General features: G+C 35.1%; 1 long non-coding RNA gene across 1 annotated transcript; it reads left to right on the forward strand.

The window, feature by feature from the left end:
* The first annotated feature begins 1,178 nt into the window (after window positions 1-1,178).
* Window positions 1,179-8,567, forward strand: LOC140518710 (uncharacterized). Its single transcript, XR_011971995.1, has 4 exons — window positions 1,179-1,290; window positions 3,695-3,821; window positions 5,458-5,506; window positions 8,367-8,567. It is a non-coding gene; the product is annotated as an uncharacterized lncRNA (long non-coding RNA).
* The last annotated feature ends 1,897 nt before the right edge of the window (window positions 8,568-10,464 follow it).

The following is a 10,464-nucleotide window of genomic DNA, read 5'->3' on the forward strand; positions in this document are numbered from 1 at the left end:
GGGTTCTGCGCATAGGTATGTATTAAATGTTTGTTGAATGTATGTATAAATGAATGAAGGAATGAATGTTTTATTAACTTTTTAAAGTGAATCGAGGGAGAAGGAGGAGGGGAACTTGCATTTTCTTTCACTAAGGACTCCACCCTTCAAAAATATGTCACCCATCTCCTAGCAGTATCTGTTCTGCCTTATCTCTTATCTAAACATTAGTGCAGTTCTCAGTTGGAACAGACTTAGGGACACCTGCTAAAACACCATTTGTTGAAAGCCAATGAAACTGGTAAATATCAGAACACCTGAGCAATGTGTTTTCTTTCTCAGGGGTATCATAAAAACTGGAAAATACCTTAAAATAACAAAAGGGAATGCTACATTTAAAAGGTGTCATAAAACCAAGAACATAAAAATCCAGAATTGGATATTTTGAACTAGAATGTCAGAACTAGAAAGGAACCTAAGAATATTAGAATGTTATAGAATACTGGAGTATATAGTGTAGAATAGTAGAATATATAGTATAGTTGTTAGAACAAAAGGTAAAGTAAAAAAAGGGGTGGAGGAACCTTAGAAGATAGAATGTTAAAGGTAAAATGATCTTTAGAACATCCTGAAGACTGGTACTATATGTATCAGTTTTATCTTTGTCCTTCCCCAGGATATGGCACATTGTGCTGAACATAACAGATGTTTAAGAATTGGTCATTCAATTGAATAGAATGTAGAATGTTAGAGTCAGAAGAGATCATGAAGCATAAAATGTTAAAAAGCAATTAACATGAAATATTAGGACTGGAAAGAAATGTGGCCCACCGAACGACAGAATAGAAATTGAACAGAGAATATCTGGACTGAAAAAGATATTAGACTATAGAATATAAAATCTTGGAACAGGAAAGAGGCCCTAGAAATATTCTGGTTGCAACTGTTTCCTTTCACAGATGAAGAAACTGAGACAAAGAGATGGGAAATGATTTCCCTAGAGTCACATAACTTGTTAGTGGCACAACTGAGGCAAAACCCATGGCTTCTTATTCCCAGTCCTGGGCTCTTACCAGCAAATCAGATTGCTTTACAGGAGTCACTTGACACATAGCTCAGTCTTGCCTAATATCTTAATTAATTCTATTTTACGTAAATGACATCATTTTCTCTGTTATATAAATTGAGTGAGAGTTTTATATAGCTACCTCCAAGATTCAGCTGAACCCAGAGGAACAAGAATGTCTGCCTCAGTCCTTCATATGATGATGGCCATAGGACTACTAACTTTGATTCTTTCCTGCCATGCTGGTGAGTGTTGGATGTGTGAAATAGGAGAAATAGTTGGTACAGTTACTATATAATCATTGGATATGACAGACAAAACCTTGGAGCATCTGGTCCATCACAACACTCCCCACTCTTCATTTCACCAAAAGAGAAACTCGGGCTCAGTAAGTGGAGCTGACTTGTGAATGCAAAACTAATTTGTATATGTTTATGTATGTGTATGTATACATACGTATATGGTTATGTGCACATACATATATGTTTGTGTATAAATCTCTGTGCTTATATTCATATGTATACGCCCATATATGCATATACATATATGTATGGCTAGGGATAGAGACAAGATCTGTGATTCATTGGTATAGGAAATTTCTGGGTGGAGAAGCTCCCACGACCAAAGCAAGTCAGTATCTTTTCTATAGTTTATAGTCTTAGAGATTTGCCCAGACCACTGTGAGTTTAAGTGACTGGCCAAAGGTCACACAGCCAGCTTGAGGCAGATTCAGATTTGAATTAATTGACTCTGAAGCAAGTTATCTAGCCACCATGCCACACTGCCTTTCTATAATGTAATGTAAATTAATATTATGTTTAATATGACATGACATTTAATGTGTAATATATAGCACAATGTAATAGACAATTTGTCTAGTATTATACAGAATAGTAGAATAGGATGTGATGTGATGTTATGATATGCTATATGATATGATGATATAACATGTAATATGATGTAGCAATATAACATGATATAACATAACAATATATGCTATAATATAGTGTAATTATTATATTGTTATAATACTAGCAACATAATTTCATATAATATCATGCTATCATGTAATATAATTACATTATATGTTACACTGTTGCTGTTTAGTCATTTCCAATTCTTCATGACCCCATTTGGGATTAACTGACTTGCCCAGGGTCACACAACTACTATGTGTCTGAAGACATATTTAAACTCATAAAGAGGAGTTTTTGTGACTCCAGGCCTGTCACTCTATCCATTTGCCACCTAGCTGCCTTATGTTACATTACGTTACATTGCATCAATCTCACCACATTACATCAAATCGTATTATACTGCATCTTATTATATCATATCACATCCTATATTCTATCCTATAGTACTATAATATACAATGCAATATAAGAAAATATTTTATGCTATAGGATAACTTCATGTAATATAGTAACTAATATAACACAACATAACCTAACATCAACTAATATAAAATAATTTAATATAATTATATACATATAGTCTAGTTGAATATTGAATATTTTTAGTCATAGGGTAGGATATGGTAGTAGTGTTAAATGATGTAATGTGATATTTTGCACTAAACTATGATATGATGTGGTTTTATATATGTGATATAACATAATGTAATGTAATATAATTAATGCATTTAGTTATTTCATATGTTTTTATATTTTATATATAATATACATTTTATATAATATATCTTTTATATATTTTATATAATATCTCACATAGTTTATATGATATCTCACATAGTACAATGGAAAAACACTCAAAACTGGAAATCAAGGGACTTCTGCCACTATTTGTATGCAGTGAGACATCATATAAGTCCTCAAACTCTCTAGTACTCAATTTGTTCATCTATAAATGAGGGTATCTCAAGCACATTATATAGCCACTACTGTTTTTTCTAATCTTTTATATTACCAGGATCCTTCCTGCACTGACATACTGCTTTATGTTCTAACATCCTAGATTGTAAAGAGATTCCTATTTCTCATATTCTTTGTTAAAAAGAATTATCCAACTCTGTCAGTGTATGATATTATAACCTCCCTTCCATTAATATTTTATGTTTTCTGACCTAAAGAATTTATCCACTCTGACATTCTATCTTCTGTGTTCTAGAACTTCTATCTGGAACACTGTCTTAAGGGAAAGGACTCCGTTGTTTTTGTTTTTCTTTTAATTCACAGCATCTAACATAAGGACATGCATGGGAGACACAGCGAAACTTTGTTAAAATGGTTTGAATATTTTAGAGACTACATTTTAAGGTCTCTTTTAGCTTCAAGAATCTGTGTTCTAACATTCTTTGTTCTAAAGTGTCTTCTTACTCTAATATTATATGTCCTCTTTGTTTGGGTCCCTTGCAACTCTGACATTCTATGTTCTATATTCGAAGGTGCCTTTCAGCTTTGACATTCTGTGTTTGGTATTATAACATTATACTTTCCAAGATTTCTTTCAGGTCAATATTTCTATGTTCATTGTATCAAGGGGCTTTCCATTTGAAATCTATGATCTAGACTCAATGATACAGACAGTAAGATCCATAGAAATTTCTGTCAGACATAACACAGTGAACCTAAGTCTAATATAGTAGCCACTTCCTCCAAATGACTGAGGCAAATCTTTGGGTCCTAGGTGACAAGCCATCTGATTCTGATGAAAATTCAGAAAAGGATCTCCCATCATCAGTCTTAAACTTCCTAGGCACTGGGATCATTGATTCTGCAGTGAACTATGTTCTGAACTCAATGTTCCGGAAATCGTAAGTAAGATGAAACCCACCAAGACTGTTATTTTGAATTCATTATTACTCTAAAAGAAATTCAAGCTAATCACATTTGTTTCATTTATTCTCCTTTTCTATTTTACGGTATATTTAAAATGTTCATTTTATTTCATATTTGTGATTTTCAAAATTTAAAAAAAATCAAAAAATCAGACTGAATTTTCCAAAAGCTGTCACTTTTTATTCCCCTGTGGGCTTCATGCAGGCCGAATATTATGAACATAAAGAAAGTCTACATTCTATATTTGATATAATCATAATATATAGATATGGAGATATATACATATATATAAAACATAGTATATGATTTTATATGCATACATACACATATGTATATTCACAATCCTTGGTATGCCATGGAAGGATCTGCACTGGCCCCTTCCCTTCCTTCCCTAGTTCAGGGCCAGGTACCTTAAGCAGCACTGCTTGAGGTTGGTGGAAACATGGGTCCACAATCCTTATGTGTGTGGTAGAAGTTCCAGGCAAGACAAAGCTAATAGTGCTGAAGTCAGGACTATAGTGCAGATCACCCAACACTTTGTCAGGTAAAAAAAAAGACTAAGGGAATGAAGCAAAAAATCAAACAACTACTCTTTGATGAGCACCTACTCAAGGGCTAGAGTTTGAAGAAAACAGGGCGATAAATAAATCACAATCTCCTTCATGTCAGGTGCTTACAATTCAACTCCATTGTTTGCAGATGAGAAAACAACTTGTACAGACTGGAATCATTGAACAAAATATAGTCGATCTAGAAGGGAATCATAGAATATACAATGTAGAACATTTTAATTATACAACTTAGAATTTTAACTTAAAACATAAAATGTTAGAGCTTAAAAAAGGCCTTAGGATATAGAATGTGTCATAAGTTGAATGAGCCTGTAGTATATAAAATGTTAGAACTAGAAAAGATCTTCTTGTGACAAAACTGACAGAACTAGAGAAGTATTTAAGAGATGAAACACTTGTGTGAAAATCAATCTAAGAACATAAAATGTTAGAATAAAATTTGACCTTAGAACAGAGAGCACCAGAAATGGAAGGACCCTTAGAATATGAATCCCTGAAGAGGAAGAGATACACGTTTATTTTGTGTTATTGAAAAATAGTATTTATAGTAGGAGGCTCTGATTCTAAATGTAAAGCTCTTTCAATGTTTTTTCTCTGGGAGGGCATGCAGAATTATAGATTCTTGCATTTTGATTTGGAAGGAATTTCAGATGTCATTTAGTCCAAACCCTTCTCTCATTTTACAGACAGAAACTTAAATGATTTGCCCAAATCTACACAGGTAGTATACATTCAAGGTGGGATTTAAATCCAAATCCTGTCCTTTAGAACATAAATAAATTCACTAATTCAGCAAGCATTTATTAAATGCCCACTGATCAGACAATGTTCTAGGTGCTGGGCATACAAAAATTAAAAAAATGAAAGTAGTCCCTGCCATTTTTACCATTGGAAAGGTCTTTAGTAGATAGTACACAGATTTTAGTAAATAGTATACAGACTATTATCTATAAAACATACAGTGTTGGAGACAAACTTGTCTAATTCCTCTTAATCTGGTTCAATGACTATTTTGTCTCTTTTTCTCATTCTTGTCAAGTGGCTTTTTGGAATCACAAGAAAAATCAAAAAAGGAATCAGAATAACAGGTAAGTGGATGATTTTCATATTTAATTTGTAGTCTAACATCAATAACACATATGGAATGAGAAGAATAGTAGAATTGGAATCAGAGTACCTTGGTTTGAATCATGGCTCTACCAATTACTACCCATGTAGCCATAGGAAACTCATTTGCCGTCCCTGAGCCTCATTTTTCTCCTCTATGAAATGAGAAGATAAACCCTTGACCTACTTTCCTAATAGGACCCTGAGAATTGCTGATATCATGGATCTGAAAGTACTTGTGAATCATAAAGAACTCTAAAAGGTGGGACTGACCTGTCCCAGATCTTTGTCCCAAAATGTTTTAGGAGATCAAAAAAAAAATTTCAAGATACAGAAACTATTTCAGAGTCATATGGTGAAAGCAGAAGGAATCCAGAGAGCATCTAAGCCAATTTTTACTTGAAAAGCAAACTTTCACTGTGTACAAAGTTCAAAGCTTGGTCCTTTGAAGGAGACAAGGATGAGTAAGACAAAATTTTGCCTTCAAGGAAGGAGTCTGTGCATAAATACCAGTATGACTATAGGCATGGAGGTTAAAATAAAAGACATAAGTCCTACTCTGGGAATATTGAGTAGACCCATTAGGATAGAGTACCAGGCATGTGAACGAAAATAGCAGAAGATATTGCTGGAAAGTTATGTTGAAGCCATACTAAAGAGAACCTGAAATGCCAAGATAAGGAATTTGTCCTATAATAGATATTGTGGACACTATAATGCCACTAGATGTTATGAAGTCCAGAAGGTACATGATCAGTGATATGTTTTAGGAAAATTATAGAAGCAAATAAATGGGGGGCAGGATAGGATGGAGAGAAATATAGTTAGTTTTACAAAACATGACTATTATAGGAGTCATTTGCAAAACTACACAAATATAGCCTATATTGAATTGCTTGCCTTCTGATTGGAGATGGGTGGGGAAGGAGGAAGGGAGAGAAGGTGGAGAAATGTTGAGAAATACTTTTGCATACAACTGGGAAATAAGAAATACAGGTAATGGGGTATAGAAATCTATCATGCCGTACAAGAAAAGAGAGAAGATGGAGATAAGAGAAGGGAAGGGTGTGATAGAAGGGAGGGCATATTGAGGGAAAGGATAATCAGAATGCAGGACATTATGGGATGGGGGAGGGGAGAGATGGGGAGAAAATTTGGAACTCAAAATTTTGTGGAAATGAATGTGAAAACTAAAAATTAATAAACATTTAATTTTTTTTATAAAGGAACAAGTATTAAGTTGGAAGATACAAAAAGTTCTTTTTTAAAGGATTACATAATTTACATATTAAGCAATATTGGTACTTTCTCTCCTCCACCCTCCCCATCTGAATTTGTTGCTTAGTTCCTTTGCTCTAGCAGAGGACAGCCTTCATGGAAGCTTGTGATTCTGTAACAATGTATTATACAATATTTGGAATGAATATTTTAAAAAAGTATTAAAAAAACAAACAAATGTTAAAAAAAAGATAAGAAAATTATAGAGTCAGTCCCTAGAAAATACAACTCATTCTCTTTATTGCACACATGGGTGTGTAGTACACTCTAAGATATGCTAAATATGTTGGTTAGACTTGCTTTCTTTTGTAATCTGTTATAAAACAAGACTCATTGATGGGAGGATGAGATAGGGGATGGGGAGGAATATATTTGAAAGTTATCATGTTATAAACTGAAAAGGAATTCTTTTTTGGTTTTTTCAAAGAAAGATTATTTAGGCATTTGAGTACAGGGTGGATCCAAGGCAGAAAGTGTGGGGTTTTATATATGGGTACCCATTATTTCATGATGTTGTGGTCTTGTGAATTGTTAGAAGGGTTTAACAACAAGAATTCTTACTTACTCCAATGGAAAGCTCAACTGACCTGACAGGAATGAAGCTATAATGGTGAGATTTCAGGCATCAGAAAGTAAATAGGGAAGGTTGTTTGTAGCCAAGGAAGCCTTACCCTCATCCCCCAATCCATAAATGAGCAGTTACCTCCTCTATCCTGCATGAAGGTAGCTAAAAGGTTTGGCTGCTCATGTCCCCATGGGAACTCCTATTCACCAATCACAGTCTTAATCATAAATATCTCCCAGTCTTAACCAGATACTCATAAGCTCTACCAGAGATACCAGAAGTTCAGCAGCTAATGTATAGAGAAGGAATATGATGCTTAAAGATGGAAAGGGTCTTGCATATGGCATAGACAAGAAGAAATAGCAAGACCCTGACCTTTTAAGGGGTATCAGTTAATTTCCCAAGATGCCTGTTGTCTCAATCTCGATCCATGTCTAGCCATTCATGTTTCCACAATATCTTCTATACCATTTCTAGAAGTCTCTTAAGACACAAAACATAAAAGAGTCAATATGTCATCAATAAGAACCTGCTACAGCCTTCTTATCCTAACCAAACCATATAAGGCTTTGGCAATCTTAGTAATATTTTAACTCTAATAGGATCCCTAAAATTTCTGTTATCTTAACTGATTTGATAATTAAAATACTGAGATAATTAAGTTACTCTGTTTAATAATTTAATTCAACAAGTTTTTAAATACTTACTATGTGCTAAGGACTGTGAAACTCCCTGAGGATACAAAACCAGAAGGAAAAAAATCCCTGATAGAGGAGTTCACATTCTAAAAACATGGCATTATTAGGATGTATGAATCAACTAATTCTTTTGACTGAGTGATTACTCAGATGAATTAGCTAATTACTGGTTTTATTTTATAGCTCATTTAACTAAATTACTATTCATTTTGATATATTAATATTGTTATTTTATTGGTATCACTTCTCTAGAAAATGCTTCTGTCTGTTAGCTTTTGTTTTGTTTTGTTTTTCCTGAAGGCCCTGAACCAGCCAGCTCCTGGACCAGATTCAACCTTTCTTGTCCCCCAACCTCACTTGCTATTCAACCAAGAATCCCTGAGTTGCTGAGACATCTGTGGGTCCAGTCCTTTAACTCAGCAAGAGGTTGGTGTTATGAAATTGGACCCTCTTCTCTTTCTGAGCTGTTGGAAGACAAAATAAAGTTCCCATACTCAGACATTCAAGCCTTTTCTATGTTAAAACATATATCTGGGAGGGCTAGTGTTCTCAGAATCAAAATGTTAATAGTAAACTAGAGCAGAAACGCTCTCTGGCCAAGGGGATACCTAAATAACACTCTTAATAACTAAAAGCAAGAGTTTAGAAGTCCCAAACTCTTCTGGATTCATCCTGTACTGGAGAAAATGTTCTCAAAAGACCCAAGGGCCCTGTCCTGTTACCATCAGGTAGCATCACAGGAGTGTAGTAACCATCACTGACTCTTCGTTCAGTAGTCTGTGATCTTACCCATTTCAATTCACATTCTATGTGCTTGAGTACCTTTCAGGGGGACAATTTTGACTCTGTAACACAATCCTCTTTTAGCTCTGGGCACACTTTCCACCAGAAATGAAGTACAAAACAAGAAAAAAATCTGCTTGATATGACCTTTATTGACATAGCACTAGTTCTGATACAATTCATCATGGTTGGGTAGACATGGCAGAGGAGAGAGAAGAGTCAGTCTCCCATACCTGGGAGAAGTATCCAGAAACATATTTTGTTCTTGAGTTATTTCAGTCATGTCTGATTCTTCATGACCCTATTTGGGGTTTTCTTGGCAAAGATATTGGAATAGTTTGCCATTTCCTTCTCTTTATTTTACTAATGAGGAAACTGAAGCAAACATCTTACCCAGGGTGACACAGCTAGTAAGTATCTGAGGATAGATTTGAACTCTTGAATAAGAATTTTTGTGACTCCAAGTCCAGCACTCTGTCCACTACACCATCTAGCTGCCCGGAAGCACAGCATGACGCTTATTCTTTAACCAATTTAATCAATAAGCTTTTATTAAGAGTTTACAGTGTGCCAGGCATTCTCCTTGACTCTGGGGATGCAAAGTACAAAGACTGCAACAATCCCTACTTGAAAGAACCTTTCATTCTTGCCATTGCTCTGTGCTCATCTCAAGTTAGACTATTACCTAAAATGCAGAAGAGAAGCTGTGGATAGATAGAATTTTCTAGTTGGAGCATTCTTCTACAGGGTCTAGGAAGCAGGCACTCTACTGCAAATGAGTAAAAGAAACTCCCAATAAAGAAACTCCCATTACTAAATAGTTCCCCATTCATTTCTTGGTGACGGACACCCAATAGTTCTTATTGCTCAGGCGTTTTTCAGTCATGTCTGGTTCTTTGTAACACTATTTAGGATTTATTTATTTATTTTTAGCAAAGTTACTGGAGTGGTTTGCCATTTCCTTCTCCAGCTCATTTTTACGGAGGAGAAAACTGAAGCAAACAGAGTAAGTGACTTGCCCAGGGTCACACAGATGGGTAGTGTCTGAGGCCATATTTGAACTCAGAAAGATGAATCTTCCTGACTCCAGGCCCTGTGCTCTATCCACCACACCACCTAGCTGTCATCCAATAGAAAGAGAGGTAAATCAGAATGAACAGAGGAATCTGAGGCTCAGATTTAGAAAGTGTATCACAGCTGGTTAGGGGAAGACCAGTCTTGAATACAGATCACCTGACTCTCTTCCTATGCTTCTTTCCACTGAATCATTCTGAGTTTGGGTGGAATAATTAAGATCTATGTTCTGGATACTACAATGCAGTCCTGAGGATAAGGATTGTGTCTCTCCCAGGGAATACTTGGGCTTTTATTTTGGAGGCAATCAGGGTTAAGTGACTGGAACAAATTATTCTCAATGCATATTTAATACAGCTCACATTTTAGAATGCTTCAAAGTTTATTCTTTTTACTCATCAGATCCCTATGAGGTAGGTAGGTCAAGTATTATTATCCTCAATTCACAGAATAAGAAACTGAGACTGAAAGAAATGACCAGCCCAACATTACACAGTCATTCATTGCCAGAATTCAAACCCAGGTTTTCTGATTCCAAAAA

This window comes from Notamacropus eugenii, chromosome 1 (assembly GCF_028372415.1).
Source record: "Notamacropus eugenii isolate mMacEug1 chromosome 1, mMacEug1.pri_v2, whole genome shotgun sequence".
Lineage (NCBI taxonomy): Eukaryota > Metazoa > Chordata > Mammalia > Diprotodontia > Macropodidae > Notamacropus > Notamacropus eugenii.